At 40.7% G+C, this 15,921-nt stretch overlaps 1 protein-coding gene across 5 annotated transcripts in view; it reads right to left on the bottom strand.

Annotated features, from left to right (window-relative positions):
- Positions 1 to 15,921, bottom strand: part of pkig (protein kinase (cAMP-dependent, catalytic) inhibitor gamma) — a 27,592-nt gene that overhangs the window by 7,130 nt on the left and 4,541 nt on the right. The window contains exon 1 of one of the 5 annotated variants that reach the window (XM_034877446.1): positions 8,236 to 8,400. The exons of 2 other annotated variants lie outside the window; for them this stretch is intronic. The gene's annotated coding sequence lies outside the window, so the exon portion shown is untranslated. Of the gene's footprint in view, positions 1 to 2,544; positions 2,808 to 8,235; positions 8,401 to 15,921 lie in introns of those variants that run through there. 2 more of the 5 variants (XM_034877448.1, XM_034877445.1) reach the window with 2 other exon arrangements.

Genomic DNA, 15,921 nt, shown 5'->3' with positions numbered 1-15,921 from the left:
CCCCCCCCCCCCCGCCCTCCTGCTCTGCACTGTATAGGTGGAGCGTTTCCAATCTGGGGATTCACTCTAAAAAAATGATTTCAGGAACTTATTCCAATTCACACACTCCTACACAAAAAGCCCCTCATTGTGCAGCACAACAGCTGTCCATCCACAGTACGTGTCCTTCGACAGGTTTGGACATGACCACACTGGGCGAGGTGTGATGTAACGGGAGAGGCTTTGGCATGTAGATATTAGAGACCAAAACCTCTGAGATTACAGGGGGAATATGAGTCAGCAGAGCCACTTACACTGGGCCCATTAGAGAGGCAGGCTCACTGCTATTCCGCAGCAGCCTTTTAAGCCTGATGTGTGTGTAATAAACTCACATTATGTGCAATAACCCACACAAAGACTGGCTTCTTTGCTGATTTGGATGTCCATTAAGAGCATCTACAAGTATGTTAACTAATTCTGCTGCATTTATTTATGAGGCAAAAAGCCTCCCTGCTTCTTGTAGCAACTATTTCCTTTGTTTGTTTTTTTTACTCTGATTACTTCATCGCCCCGGCCATAAAACCCCACGTTAGAAGTTGTCTTCATTCCCAAGACAACAGGATTCTGTCATCATCGTCTGCAGTAGGCACTGGTATTTCTCAACTCCAGCGCCGGCAGTGATGGAAACTGGACACCCGGGTAGATCAGCCTCCCCCCCTCAAACAACTCAGCCCTTCCATTGACTTTGTCCAGTGGCGACTGGCAGTATTGTGATGAAAAATCCCCCTGCGACCCCAAAAACGATTTTCCCGGTAGGCCACTATAGTAAAACAACCGTGTGTAAAACTGCTGCCGTGACACCTCCATAAGCAAACAAAGTCGGTTATGACTCTATTTGGAATTTTTAATCCATGGACTTTCTATGTTTGAAAAACCCTCCCTCGAGCCCAGGAAAACCTGTGACGTCACCGCAATGTAGCCAAGCGGGAACACTACAGCGCGTGTTCAGCAGGCATCACGGACATAAACCTGAGAGCTTAGAAAAGATTTTGCCACTGAGCAACTTTCATAAGAACGAACGGGGCTCAGGTGGTAGAGCAGGCGCGCACATATAAAGGTTTACTCCTCGATGCAGCGGCCGCGGGTTCAACTCCGACCTGCGGCCCTTTGCTGAATGTCTTGTCCTCTCTCTCTCTCCCTCATCTGTCCTGGGGAAATAAAGGCCTAAAATGCCAAGAAAATTACCTTTAAAAAATAAATAAAAAGAAGTTGCAACATAAGTGTTGCCTCTGTTGGTTACTTTTGTCATCTTGCCACAAATTCCAAAAAGTATTAGCTTAGATATATCTAAGTCAATGAACAGCAGAGTTTGCAGATCTGTCCACTTTATTGGTGACGCTGAATGTGACACACCAGAAGAAGAAAAAAAGACACACTCGTCTTCTGGCAACGGGACAGGAGTCTATCCGCAATTTTTTGTGGGTTTACCCATTTTTTAAAAACCTGAACATACACACAAATTTTGATTTAAAAAAAGGGTCCAAATTTGATGTGACCAAGTGGAAAAAAAATAATAAAGCAGGAAATGACCTATTATATTCATTATCTATTTTTCTGACCTTTATTTTCTTATTCTTTGTAAGTTTTTAGTTATTTTTAAGCAAGAAAACCAATGAATGTGAGGATATCATGCTTTTGTTAGTCATGCATGAAAATAAACTGAATATGTTTGGGTTTTGGTATGTTGATGCGGAAAAAAAATGTATTTTCTGACATTTTACAGACAGAATGATCATGAATCAAGAAAGTAATCGACAGATGAATCTCTAATCATTCGCTGTGAAAACAATGCGCGTCACAGTTACCTAGAGTCCCAGGTGAGGTCTTAAAATGTCTTGTTTTGTCTGACCAACAGTCCAAAACTCAAAAATATATTTAATTTACAGTGATATAAGAAGCTGTGACCAGAGTATGTTCAATATTTTTGCTGGAAATAAACACTTGAGTGTTTAACCAACTATTGCTGCTTCCTTTTCTGTCACTCTACTAATTGAAATGATCTTTTCAGCTCTAATACAATCTTAGAAACCACCCTGCTTCTTCATAAAAGAGGTCTTCATCAACCTGCTGTACACATGTTATGTTGAAAAATCAAACATCACGATATTTCTGCCAAATAACTCGATGTCGATGTCGCTTCTATATTGTAGAGTTGACTATTGGTGCTCTCACAACATCAATATAAAAAGTTTTAGAACATAATCAATCACCAATTATGTGGATATAATAACTAAGTGGGTTAAGTATTGAAACAGAACAATCTGGTAAGTTTGAAACAATACATCACTTTACTGTAATGCAGCCTTTAAAACCAGGAAACACTCATGTCATATCACTGTATACAAACTTTAAGAAGATATCTAGCCTCATATATTAATGTCAATACAATAATCGATCAATTGCCCAGCCCTACAACCGACACTGAACAGCTCTTGTGGTCGAAGGATGCATCCCAAGAGAAGTCAAAGAGAAGTCCATAGTTAACAACAAACCGTCTTATCTTACCAAACTAGTCAGGGTTGCTTCATCTGCTCTTTTGGTGCCTAATTCATCCAAATCCATAGCCCCCCCCCCCAGGGTTTGAGCCCAGCCAGAGCCCCGTACAGCCAGTGTGCCTGGGCTCTTTTTGCCCTGCTCGCTGCCTCTCAGCCCCTGACGAATGCGCTCCGGTGGCAGTCTATTCACATGATGTCAGCAGCTGCTCTGTTGACAACGAGCCCACTTCAAAACACAAGGGAGCTGTGTTTCCTCGTCGGGATTAGCATTGTTGTTCCTCCGCGGCCCTCCTCCTCTCATAAATAAATAAAAGCCCTGTGCATTCAACACCAGTGTATATATTAGCCCTATATCCTTCCCCTTGTTGTGGGACCTGGGCCATGGGTGTGAAGGCCTAATTTCCCCTGGTGAAGTGAATACTGCAACTAGGGCTGGGCAATATATCAATATTGATACATTAGGCTAGATATCGTCTTGAATTTTGGATATTGTAATATAACTTTCTGGTTTCAAGACAGTCTATGCATCTACCCCTGGTACAAACACAGAAATGATGTACAGCATTTTGTGCAGGGCAATATATCCATATCAATGTTGGGATATAAGACTAGATATCGTTTTAGAATTTTGATATGGTAATATGGCATAAGTGTTGTCTTTTCTTGGTTTTAAAAGCTGCATTACAGTATAGTGATGTAATGTTCTAATCTTATCGGACTGTTCCAGCTGTTCTATTATTTGCCTTTACCCACTCAGTCATTGTATCTACAGTAGTGAGGATTATGTATCACATATCTCTTTGTGTTAATCTTTTGCAAAAGCATCGATAGTCAACCCTACGATATCAAGGTATTTGGTCAACAATATCATGATATTTGATTTTCTCCATATCGCCCAGCTCTAATAGCTACTGGCCACTTGCTCTACAGCTCGACAGCCATTTACACCCGACACTGTGAAAACTTTCCCTGCTGAGGAGACGAGCACACACACATTTAGTGGTTTCCACCACCTCGCTCTCGCTGGCACTTTGGCGTTTCAAGCTTACTATTAACTCGCAACAGAAGTCTCCATCTTCTATCTCCTTCTCAGCAAGCAGAGATTCTGAGAATGATCACTGCCACTCTCACGTAATTGCCATGCTAAATGAGCGCACTGAGCTCCTGCGTCTGAAGGCATTATGAATCAGCCGGGGAACAAGAGATAAGAAGCCTGACCAAGGCCATTAGCGTCAGCGGCTGTGTGGAAAAGTCTCGCCTGAACTAATGAATAAAACAAAAGGCCCGGTAGGGGCAAAGGCTGCTGCTTCAGAAAGCTACAGCCAAATGAAAAATCAATCCGGCCTGGACAGATAATCTCGGCATGCATGGGCAGCGCCAGTTGTGTTTCTCCACTTTACAAGGAGCACTTCAAAGATCAATTTCCAGCAGTGGTGTCTCATTAGATATCAGTGATGGAGGAATAAATACATACAGTATGAATAGACTTTGATCCAAAAAGAAAAAGGAGTTCCACCATTAAAACAATCTGGACCAGGGTGAGAAATTAGCACCCCCCACCAGCCGATGGCAGGTATTTTTCAAGGTGGCGGGTGACTTTGCCCTGTATACCAGCCACAGGGGCGTCGCTCGGTCCTGGGAAAAGCCGTGGTGCGTGGAACATGTTTTAGTCGTGCACCTAACTCCTTGAGGTTAATATTGTCTTTTACAAGAGTGTCCTGGCAACTGGTGTTCCGAGGTTGTGAGGAGTCAGCGGTGGCAATGAACTCACAAACTGTTGAGGAAAAAGTAAAGGAAAAGAGAAGGTACTTTTCAAAACAAGCGGCGCATTGACAACACGTACAGTGAAAGACGCTGTAACGTTTTTCACTCTAAAGTCGCTGAGAGCAGCAGCTGTCTCAACACACACCCCCACACACACAATGCAGGATGACCTAAATAGAAGACAGCTACGTTTGTTATTGTAAGGGCAATGATAAGTTAATGTCCTATAAGTCCTTTATCAAAGCGTATGAATGTGTGTCCCAGGCCCGGATAGGAAACTAACTAACAATGTAAAGATAAATAAGCTACTGACACACATGTTCAAATTTGATTAATTCAATAAATTATTATTTTTCTTTTGTCTTAAATCTACCAGCCATTTTCATATTATTCCAACAAATACCGCTTCCTGAGCCTTTTTGGTAAGGTTACTAGGAAAACTCAGCCTAGAGTAGTTTTATCCCCCCCACCCCCCCACCCAAAAAAAGTTTCATTTTTTTTTATTAAGAACTTTTTTTGCAACTTCCTCTGTCTCTCACAACTTCATTACTACAAAAATAGAAATAACATTGCAATTTATCAAAGTTTTCTTAGAAAATCAGGAATCGTTGCTTAAAAGATTGTTCAAACAACTACTTGATTATTAAAATGGTTGGCTGTAATTCTGTTGTCAACCAACTATTAATTGGCTAATTGTTGCTATAATGTGCTAGCCTAGAAATCTAGAAGCACCCTGGTGGCAGCAAATAGGTCAGTCGAGCAATTCCCCGTTGGCTTTGAGGTTATGATCATTAACAAAAACGAACAAAATAATGAGAACTAGGTGGAAAACACATTGCCACTGTTGCCGTATCATGCCGTTGCTGGGTTATCTATCGTTTCTAATATAACGTTGTTTGTACATAGGGACCAGTTAACGTTAGCTGCCGGTCACATGGTCTCTAAACAGTCCTGCACAGATCACTAGGTTAGTCTGGCGGCTCCTCGCTCTGCCTGCACGCCGCTCCAGCTCAGCGGCTAACGACTGAGCTAACTGCTAACAGACGCCGCTACGACCAATTAACAATACAACTTCTGCGGCGTGTGCTTCTTCTGGTTGAACGGAGAGCGCTGCAACGACACGGCAGCCGAAGCGCCAAAAAGCTTATCCGTACTTTTTGACTTTTCAGAGATGCAACGAGGCACTAAAGCAAAATGAGTCTTGACGGGCAGAAGAATCAATTAGAAACTTTATAGGCAACCTGTGTGGTGTTGTGTTTTACTTTGTTCTCTAGGTTAACAGGGAAAGCTAAAACAAGGCTGACATGGTCACACCTTAGATTTAGTTAATAGCTGTTGTGCTCTGCGCTTATTGCAGACATTGCATACAGCATGTTTGGTGAGAAAATAGCTGTTTTACTCTTAATTTGATAAGCAAAACAGTGATTAGAATAAACTTCCACAACAGCCGGCTAATTATTATGTAAGACACTGAAGAAAACTGAGTGTTAACAGCCGACAAAGAGACAAGATACAGTTACAAGGGGCAAGGATACCTCCCCTTTCTCTGCTTTGCCCGCCCAGAGACCTTGGCCCACCCATGAGAGAGAGACATCATGGCTTTCAAATGTGCAAAGTGACAGTTGGTCAAGGCCCCACCCCCAGCCTCCACCCTGTGAATCGGGGAAGTCAGTTGCGATACCCAGCCCTACTGGCCGGCAATCAGTGTGATACTTAACAAACCGCAGGAGTAACTCTGCACTACCCTTTAAATGTCTTACATGCCTGGTAGTTATGAACAGGATTCACATTCAAGCAGGAAAATCATCAGAACATGAGTTAAAGAAATAGTCGTACTCGTCTTTCTGCGGAGAAAGAAATGAGAAGATTGATTCCACTGTCGTATGTTTCAGTTCAACATGACGCTCCAGCCAGAATACGGTTAGCTTAGCATCAGACTGGAAGCAGGGGGAAAGCTGCTGGCTGTGTCCAAAGGTCCCAAAATCCCCCTAACAGCTACTTTAAATCTCACCATCTGTATGGAAAGGATAGTGGAGCGTTGTGGCTTTCAGGAGCATTATATTCTAACAGGGTCTGTATAGTTTGTAAAACCACTTGATCATATACGCAGTAGTGAAGGTTCACCAGTAGTCTCTGTTAGAAAATGCTGCTGGTAGCTAGTTAAAGTTAGCCAGTTCTTGAGAGATGAAGCAAGGTTTTTATCTCAGCATTGCGCACAAGTATCACAACTTTATATTAACATGTTATGTTGTGACTTATTGAATTGCAACTAAGAAGAAGGGTCATGTGTGTCTGTAATGCATTTTGCAGTGTTAAATATATTGCACTCAGAAAACTAAGAGGATTACTGGACAGGCCTTTCAAATAAAGAGCAAGTCAATCAAATGACTACAAAGAGAGGAAAACTGCCACACAAATATGCAAAATTACCTCAAAGAATTGCAAAACAACTACTAACAACACAGTGGCAACATTTTCCATGTGTGTGTGTGGCTGTAGGCTTTAATTGGAGTTACAAATTTATTCAAATATTTAAAGTTGTTAATTTGGCATGAATTGATCACACTAAAACAATAAAGCGGTTCATAAATGTACAGTTTATTAGATCCAGAGGCTTAAATGGGAATCTAAACGCATTACTCATTTTAAAAATGTGCCACCTTCCATTGGAAAGTTTCTGAAGCCGAACCCTGAAGGCAGCGTCAGGGTGTTGCTCAACTAGCCGGTTTCTGCGGTGTCGGTCTGCAGCTGAGCTCAGTTAACTCTCGATATGCTGCTGCGGGACTATTTCCCACAGTGCAGCGACTTTGCTGAATGGCGCCTGGTTGCTTGGACACCACACGGTGAAAAGACTCTTCATGTTGAAGAGAAAGATGCGAGAAGCGGTATGCACCTTCTTCTAATCAAAGTCTCAGCAAAGAAAGCAAAGAGACCTTTTCACATTTAACTCCACATAACTTCTCTTCACATATCAGACGATGTCCCCACGGGATTCCACCCAGATGACCACATTACATTAGTCGGACCAGCCCAGGCAGAGGAAGTCCTGCATAGCTTCCTTTTAACAAAACCCAAAATTGGCACAGCAGCTGAAAAGTAATGCTGACAAATGCTGGAAACATTCATATAACATATGCATATGGAGTAAGTATCAGGGTGGCAAAAGGTTTTTTGCAGAGGGCCCGGGTGGGGCCAGTCAGGCAGCCTAATGTAGAGCAGAATCAGAATCATGGATGGAATTAGGAAATTGAGAATTAAAAAAAAAGAAGCTCTAAAACAGATTCCATAGGGCCGTATGTTAAGTCAGTGCTAAAAGCTAACTGGAGATTTGAAAATATGACTAGGCCAAAGCAAGACGGAGTTAATAAAAAAATAAATGAGAAAAAAGTCTTAAATCCACTCAAAATAATTTGGTGAGGCTTGGTTGGCTCAGTGGGTAGAGCACAAAAGTCCCAACCCTCAAAATCTTTGTTGCCGTGTTCAAACATTTCACGAAATCATCAGTTATTTTACTGCTAAGTAAAATACAAAGGATTCTGTCTTCTCCTAAGCTTTGCAAATTACAATTTGCTACAAAAAAGTTCCTTTCTTGAACTCAAATGTCTCATAATCATCCAGCCATGAATATGTTTTGAATGAAGCAGACAGCTCCTCCCCTCACTGACACTAATTGAGCACGAACTAGCAACCCAAAACGCCGGATTTTTGTTAATCTATCTACTAAATCATCTAATCTAATAAACAATGAAGAGACACACAATACTTTTAGCTCATTTTTCTTCTCGGTATAGCTCACTTAGCAACAGCTGGGTCAATTAATACCAGTGAGAAAGCATCCTAACGTCGCTTCACACAACACAGAAGCACAGCAGAAGTAACCGGATCACATAAAGAGGATCAGATATCCATGCTTGGAGGTAAGTGAAGGTTAGATTACCAGAGGGGTTACAGTAGACGTACAACACTGTGTCCCATGTGTGCGAGTGTCCCCGTTCCTTCAAAAACTGCAAACAAGCTGTGATCGATCGAGCGGCCCGACTGCCAGACATACGAGACTAGGAGAGCTGCATGCCCAGCCTCCAGCTATAGGGAATCCCCTGGTTTGTGTGTGTGTGTGTGTTGGGGGGGGGGGGATAGGATGGGTGTGACTGAGTCTCATAAACCACCCCTGATTCACAGCTGAGTCAGGAGCAGGTGCTTTGACTGGACTCTGAAATAGGATCGTGATTACAATAAAAAAAAAAAAGAAGTAATCTTCCATACGGCGTCACAACTGTTCCTTCACGGTCTCGTCTTTCTCGAGGCTCGTCACAGCAAGTGTTGTCTCAAACACAAATGTGTTGGGAGGAACACATTTTATCATGATTGAACAAGAAAAACAAACACATATTGTTCTCTCTACATTTATCTGACAAATTAAGATCCTTTGTAGAGTCGGATTTAACCCCCATGTTGTCCTCATGTTGTCCTATATCAATGTTCTTTTTAATTCCCCAAAATAACATGATTGATTCCACACAACGCTCTTTGCCAAGTACAAATCTCTACTTTCATTAATTTTTCTTAAATTAATCTAATTTTTCTTATTCAATTTTATAGCGTTTTTGAAATAGTATTGAGTAAAAGTTGACATATTCCAGTCTGTGATTATCATCAACATCCATTCCTTTCATTTTAGTCTAAATAATTCCTAATTTCTGCTTTTCTAATGCAAACATTAGGTATAATTTCCTATAAATGAGGTTTACGGACAATAAATTCCAAAAATAACTGTAAAACAAAAGTATTTAATAAGGGACAAAAATGTATTAAAAAAACTGATAAAAAGCAAACAAAAATATTGACTTTCAATTTTGACGTGAAGACAACACAGGGGTTAAAAATACAAAATGTCAGCTACAGACTGACTGACAATATTACACTGTCCGGCAACTTCTACTGTTTTGTTGTTTGTCTTAATTTGTAAAGTAACTAGTGACAAAACTGCAAAAATGCCAAATATGGCATTATCTAGTTTGAGCTCCTTAAAATGTGAAAAACGTGTTACATTATATATTTGTTTAATATATAAACTGTTGGTGGGCCAAAAATTATTCATTTCAACAATGTTATGTTGCACTCTAGGAAATTATGACCAACACAGAAAATTATCTGTAGATAAATCAATGATAAAAAAAAAAAGTGTAACGTGTGGTCAAATGTGCTAACTTAATAAATCTTAGCAATAAATTAAACTGATGGGTAAACTGTTACAGTACATGGATTCATTCATAAATCCTCGGGTGTAACTTGGTGTCTATGTGATGTGCTGGTCTGTGATTTTTCTCCGACTGTCTATTCTATCTATTCTAATTCTATTGCAACGTTGCCTGCTTATATTTCTGTGCCCACATTTTACAACACAAGAGCTCGGCAGGAGGCAGGTGCTTTGTTGGCCTGTGTTGCTTATGATCCATCTTTTCTGAGGCTCTCTATACACACAAAAACACACACACACACACACACACACACACACACACACGCGCGCAGAGCGGGCTGAGTCCAGAAGACTGGCGTTTTCTCCAGATTACATAGAAATCACGCTCAACTTGCCCCCTCTACTCAAACCCCGCCACCCCCATCAAACAGTGACACGAAGTTGAAACTGAAACACAGAAAAAAAGAGTGAGACAACATGTTCATATACTAAAATACACATTATAAAAAGGAGTAAACGGGATTTAGTTTTTTTTTAACCTTATTTCTGGTACTGTGATATCTGTAGTTGTCTCTAAACGTTTTTTTTTTATTATATTCAAATCTTAAAATGAAAAGGAATTAGTTTAAGTATTACTTTCTTTCTTACACCCCGTGGTATCGAGTATCCTGTAGTTTTGGTGGTATTAGTACAGACTGCTAGGTCTTCGGTATCCAGACATCCCTTGAGGATCAGGGAAAGAGAGAGATAGCATGATGACGAAAAGGAAAAAGAGGGAGGATGAGCGGTGCAGGGAAGGAATGCATGCATGTTTATTGTGCTTTCTAAAAAAGGAAATATTCCTCACTGGCTCCAGTGTTTTACGTACTAAAAAAAAAAAAAAAAAAAACTATATAAAATAAATAAATAAAAAGAAGAAAGTTGAGAAACATAATCCATCCTCCTCAGCTAAGCAGCAGGGCACGGCCATGGGGTACTACCTGGTACAAATCAATTCAATTTTATTTATAGTATCGATTTATAACAAGAGTAATCTCGGTACACTTTACAGATAGAGTAAATCTATACCACACTCTATAATTTACAGATAGAGTAAGTCTATACCACACTCTATAATTTACAGAGAGAGTAGATCTATACCACACTCTATAATTTACAGATAGAGTAGGTCTATACCACACTCTGTAATTTACAGATAGAGTAGGTCTATACCACACTCTATAATTTACAGAGAGAGTAGGTCTATACCACACTCTGTAATTTACAGATAGAGTAAGTCTATACCACACTCTGTAATTTACAGAGAGAGTAGGTCTATACCACACTCTGTAATTTACAGAGAGAGTAGGTCTATACCACACTCTGTAATTTACAGAGAGAGTAGGTCTATACCACAATTTCCAAGGACCCAACAGTTCTAGTAGTTCCCTCCAGAGCAACAGTGCGACAGTGGTGAGAAAAACTCCCTTTTAGGAAGAAACCTGGGACAGACCCAGGATCTTGGTAGGTGGTGTCTATCAGCCGGTTTGGGGGGTGATGAACAGTGACAATAGTCACAACAGTCGCACTAAAAGATAATGGAACAGTGACTAAAAACAGTAGTTTGGCATAGCAGGACCGTGAACCAGTTCCCCCCCCCCTCTCATTTTGTGTTGACACTGTAAAGTGGTTGCTTCAATCTTGTTGCACAGGTACTGCACTTGTGTATAATGACAATAAAGGCTTTCTATTCTCTAAAACGCACAAAATTCTCACCACAATACAACAAAAACGCATCTGCAAATACACAAACAAGGGTCCCCAGATAAGAGTAAAAATCTGACAGATCTAACCACAGCTGGTCTTTATGCTGCCTCTGAAACTACCTCAAGTCTCTCCTCTCACCTGTGCCGATGTGGGCCACACGGTGAGTCTCAGGTTTGCCGAGTGGATCCACACAGCTGCATCCTCACGCTTTTCTCCCACAATTCTCGGAGGACGTGGGCGTCATGCGCTGAGGCATTACCTCAGCTGACAGTGATAAAAAAGGCACAAACGTTACCCTCAACCTGAGCAACAAATTATTTAAAAAAGAGCAGAGGCAAACCTTGCACTTTCCTCCAGACCTAGATAGGGAGACCATCATTCATGTTGGGTGCACAGAACAACACCTTGTGTTATTCTAACGTACACCAAACCTACTGTAACACCACTGCAGTCCAGGAAGTAGTCGGGTCCTTTCCTCAAGTAAAAGTACCAATACAACAATGTAAAAATACTGTATTACCACTAAAAATGTCCTACATTTAAATCCAGCTATGTATTAAAGTACAGAAGTAGCTAAATGTACCTAGAGTATTAAAGTAAAAGTATTCGGGGGGGCCTCTAGCTCACCCAGTTAGAGTGTGCGTCCCATGTAGGCTGAGTCCTGCAGCGGCACGGGTTCAAATCCGAACTGGGGCCCTTCGCTGCGTGTCATCCCACATCTCGCCCCTGTCACTTTAATAAGGGGAAAAGTCCCAAAATATGATTTTTAAAAGAAGTAAAAGCACTCGTTCTAAAGATAAATGGCCTGTCAGTAATTATCTAATACATTATTAGATGGTTAATAAGCAACATTTTAATAATCCAGTGTTTGGTGCATAGAACACAGAAACTTAGAAATGCCGACAGTACAACAAGATGTCTTTAAACAGTGAAACACAGCCTTTAACGCCATTTTATATTACAATACCCAAAATCTGAGACGATATCTACTCTCATATCTTAATATTGATATATTGCCCAGCTCTACATTCAATACCAATTTGTCTAATTAAGTGTAATTAACACATTTGATGAAATAGGTTTTCCTCTAGCAACATGAAGGGAAATACTTGTCAAGGGGATGTGAAAGCCAATAACTTGCCCTCTACTTCCTTCTTTCAACACCACGCGGTGTTTCTCCTCCTCTGGGATCTGAATGAAAGCCTTCTCAGAAAAACAATCAAATATTTCAAAGCAAACCGAGCCTGAGAATTCCCAAAGTGGATCAAATCAAAAGGATTAAGCCGATCACAAGCTTACGATTCTGCATCAAACGGTGAAGGTCACGCTGGTTCCGTTTACCCTACAGCATTTTTCCGTCTCATCGCTTCAAATGGAACTTGAAATTGCCAAGTCAACTGAAATCATCACAGCTCAGTTTCAGACGGACTCATCAAATCATCTTCCAGTGACTTGCAAAACCAAAACAGGTCTATTTTTACTTCCAAACCAATTCACAGGAATGAGAATGTGTTCAAGTAACAAAGCTCAATTCAAAATGCTCGCTAGATAAACAATGTTCATTCAACACCTCAACCCTAAATGAAATGTAACTGGCTTAACCCTTGTATTGTCTTCACCTTCGGTAAACCCTCTTGTGTCCCTCGGGTCAAACTGACCGGTGACTTATTTGGGTTTCAAAAACAATTCTGAAATCAAATTTAACCTCGTAATCTATTTTCTTTAACTTAATTTCCATGTTTTCTCAAACAATTGAGATAACATACAGTATATGTTTAGGGGAATGCAATCACTCTAATAGAACACAATTAAAAATGGAAGTGTGATTTGCTTTTTGTCATAAGGGTTTAATTCATGTTAAAAGTCCACTACGGAAAAAACATAAGTGGTCATATCCAGAATAATCTTCTGAATTAAGTCAGGAATACATGTTTGTCACAGAAAATAAGGTGAGGTCATTGATTTTCATGTAGAAAAAATGTATACTTGTACCATTTTTCTTCTTCAATGCATTTTCTTTTTGGATATTGACCCGAATACCACACAAGGGTTAATGCTGAAAAACAGATGTTTTGCCAGTTTTGAAGATAGCAACCCCACCCAACTGTCATTCATCAGGAAGAGGAACTAGATTTGGGTCTTCTAAAATTTTAAAACAATAAAAGATTGACTAATGGATTTGTAATAACCAGTATCTATTTTCTGTGGCCACTTACTGTGTGCAGGGCTGCAGCTGCAGTCTCTAACAATGGCTTTTGGATTGAGGTAGGCTGGGTTGGTATATTTCCTGTGCCAATTTTCAGCTGCAATCAAATCTACCAAACCATGACATGCTACTCCACCCAACAATCCGTCTTGACACACTCATTCCATGGCTGAGGCATAGCAAGTTAGTAGTGGAGCGCAGGCTGCAGGCTGCTGTGGTCAGCTTGCATTAACATGTATGGTACAGTACATTTCAATGGTGACCCAGTTTCATAGTGCAGAGAAAAAAGGTCTAAGGAAACTTCCTGGAGAATAACTGACTGTCAGTATGTCCTTAGTCTCGCAATGCCAGCCCAACTCCACAGTTCTGGCTACACCACAGATGCATTCTGGGATAGGAGGAAAGGACGCTCGGTGTTGTTTGCATGTCTTTCCACTAATTCCTATCATCTTGGGCGGCGCTAAGCTCCGGATGCAGCAACGGTGGCTCTGCTAAATGGTCTCGGGAAGGAACTTATTTGGGTGGAACCTTTGCTGCCCGCCACATACAATATTAAATAACACACGACCCAAATCTTCTTCCAACTTTGCCACTTTCAGCGTGTAGCTTCCCAGCTCGAAGTTTGTTAATGTTTTCCAAAGTCAAGAAAGCTTGAGAAGGTGAGAGCTGAAGGGTGAGGGACAGCAGAAGTCAGGCAATTATCCTGGAAATGTACTCCCGTTGATACAGACTGGTAAGTCCCCAACACTCATATGTGGCTAAAAAACTGAAAGGAGCGCTGTACTGTGTTCACTGTGCCTTCAGAAAAAAGGTTACAAATTCTTTTACTCACTTTGGCAGAAATTGTTGGGGATGTTGTTAAAATCAGTGTGTTCCTCTACCCGGTAAAACTGGCACAACTCAAGCCATAATTAACAGTAGTCATGCCCTTCATCATCTGTTTTCATACCAATCCTTCATCCTGCACCACCACTCCATTAGCCCTGTCAGCCATCATTACACAGGACCAATAGCCATGACTGTGGCTATTTATAGCGCCTGTGTCATTATTTTTTTAAATAAATGTACCATCATAGGCTGGGATGTCTCAATGATCATCATTGCTCAGAGAGAGAATCAATTTTAATATATTTTATAGCGCGGTTATCCAAACAGAGTTAACAAAGTGCTTCATAACAAAAGGATCAAATGAAAGAAGCCTTAAAGCAGGACGATAAAAATGATGTCTCTAGTAAAAGATTGACAAAACTTAACACAAATTAAGTTCATATGCCCCTTTCATTGATAGTGATGGAACTACACAAATGATATAGCTAGATATAAACTTTATTTCAGACCCCGGGGGATCCATATCACAATAAAAACATACACAAAGACTAAAATACTAAATACAGAGCCTTCCACAATGTTCACGACTGTGTAGACTGCAAAAATATGAGATAATGGAGTAAAACTCGCTAACAACCTAAACACCCTAAGGGGCGCCTTTCCATGGGCCCCCCCCCCCCCACAAACACACACTTTGACATCTCTCCATTTAGTGCAGGTATAGGTACTGAGCCTGTGTGTGTAGTTCAGGCCTGTGTGTAATAACAGAGTGTCAATTGTAATTTCCCCTTGTGAGACTAATAAAGTATGAATTAATCTTGACATTTTCTCTTGTCATAACATCCAACTGGTCTTCTTTAAAATTGGGGGAAACCATGTATGCCTGCTTTTTGTCCATGCATGTGGTATAAACATCTGATCCCAGTAAGGCATAGATCAAGAAAATGAAACCAGAAATAGATCTTTGGCTACTAGGCCTGCACGATTCAGGGAAAAATATGAATCACAATTCTTTTTAGTTTAGAATTGATGTCACGATTCTCTACACATGAACCATGACAAAATACAACACATTGGCAGTACCAAACAGATTTCTTTGGCACCTTTAGCACATTGGGCATCACCACAAGCCACAAGGCTTCAATGAAGAGAAGGGAGAGCCCTGGGCGCGTTTTAAATCCTATTTTTAATAAAGTCTATGTTTAAAACACACAGAAGAAAGAAGCTTGTGTGATGCGTTCAGCTTGTAAACTCAAAGTCATTACAAGAAAAAGAAGAAAAAAAATGAATTTATGATTTTAACGATTCATCGTGCTGGCCTATTGTCTACACAAAATAAGAAGTTACAGAGGAAAAAACTATTTCATTTTAACCTGAGTCTCCATCCAGCGTTAGTCAAGACCATCTAAATCTAGACAATGTCATCACCCAGACCAGAGTGTACCGAGACAAGACGAGTCAAGACCCAAACAGGACAAGACTGAGTCGGGACCAAGACTAAGGCTGGGAGAGACCGAGTCAAGAACAAGACCAAGGTTGGGTGAGACCGGTAGCCTAATATTATTAGCGACGATTTGGATGACGTCTCACAGACAACCAGAGCTTTCCATGTCTCCTGCATTCACTTTTTTTTTTTTGGGGGGGGG

This window comes from Etheostoma cragini, chromosome 7 (assembly GCF_013103735.1).
Source record: "Etheostoma cragini isolate CJK2018 chromosome 7, CSU_Ecrag_1.0, whole genome shotgun sequence".
In the NCBI taxonomy this organism is placed as follows: Eukaryota; Metazoa; Chordata; class Actinopteri; order Perciformes; family Percidae; genus Etheostoma; species Etheostoma cragini.
This window is presented reverse-complemented; position numbering and strand designations above follow the sequence as displayed.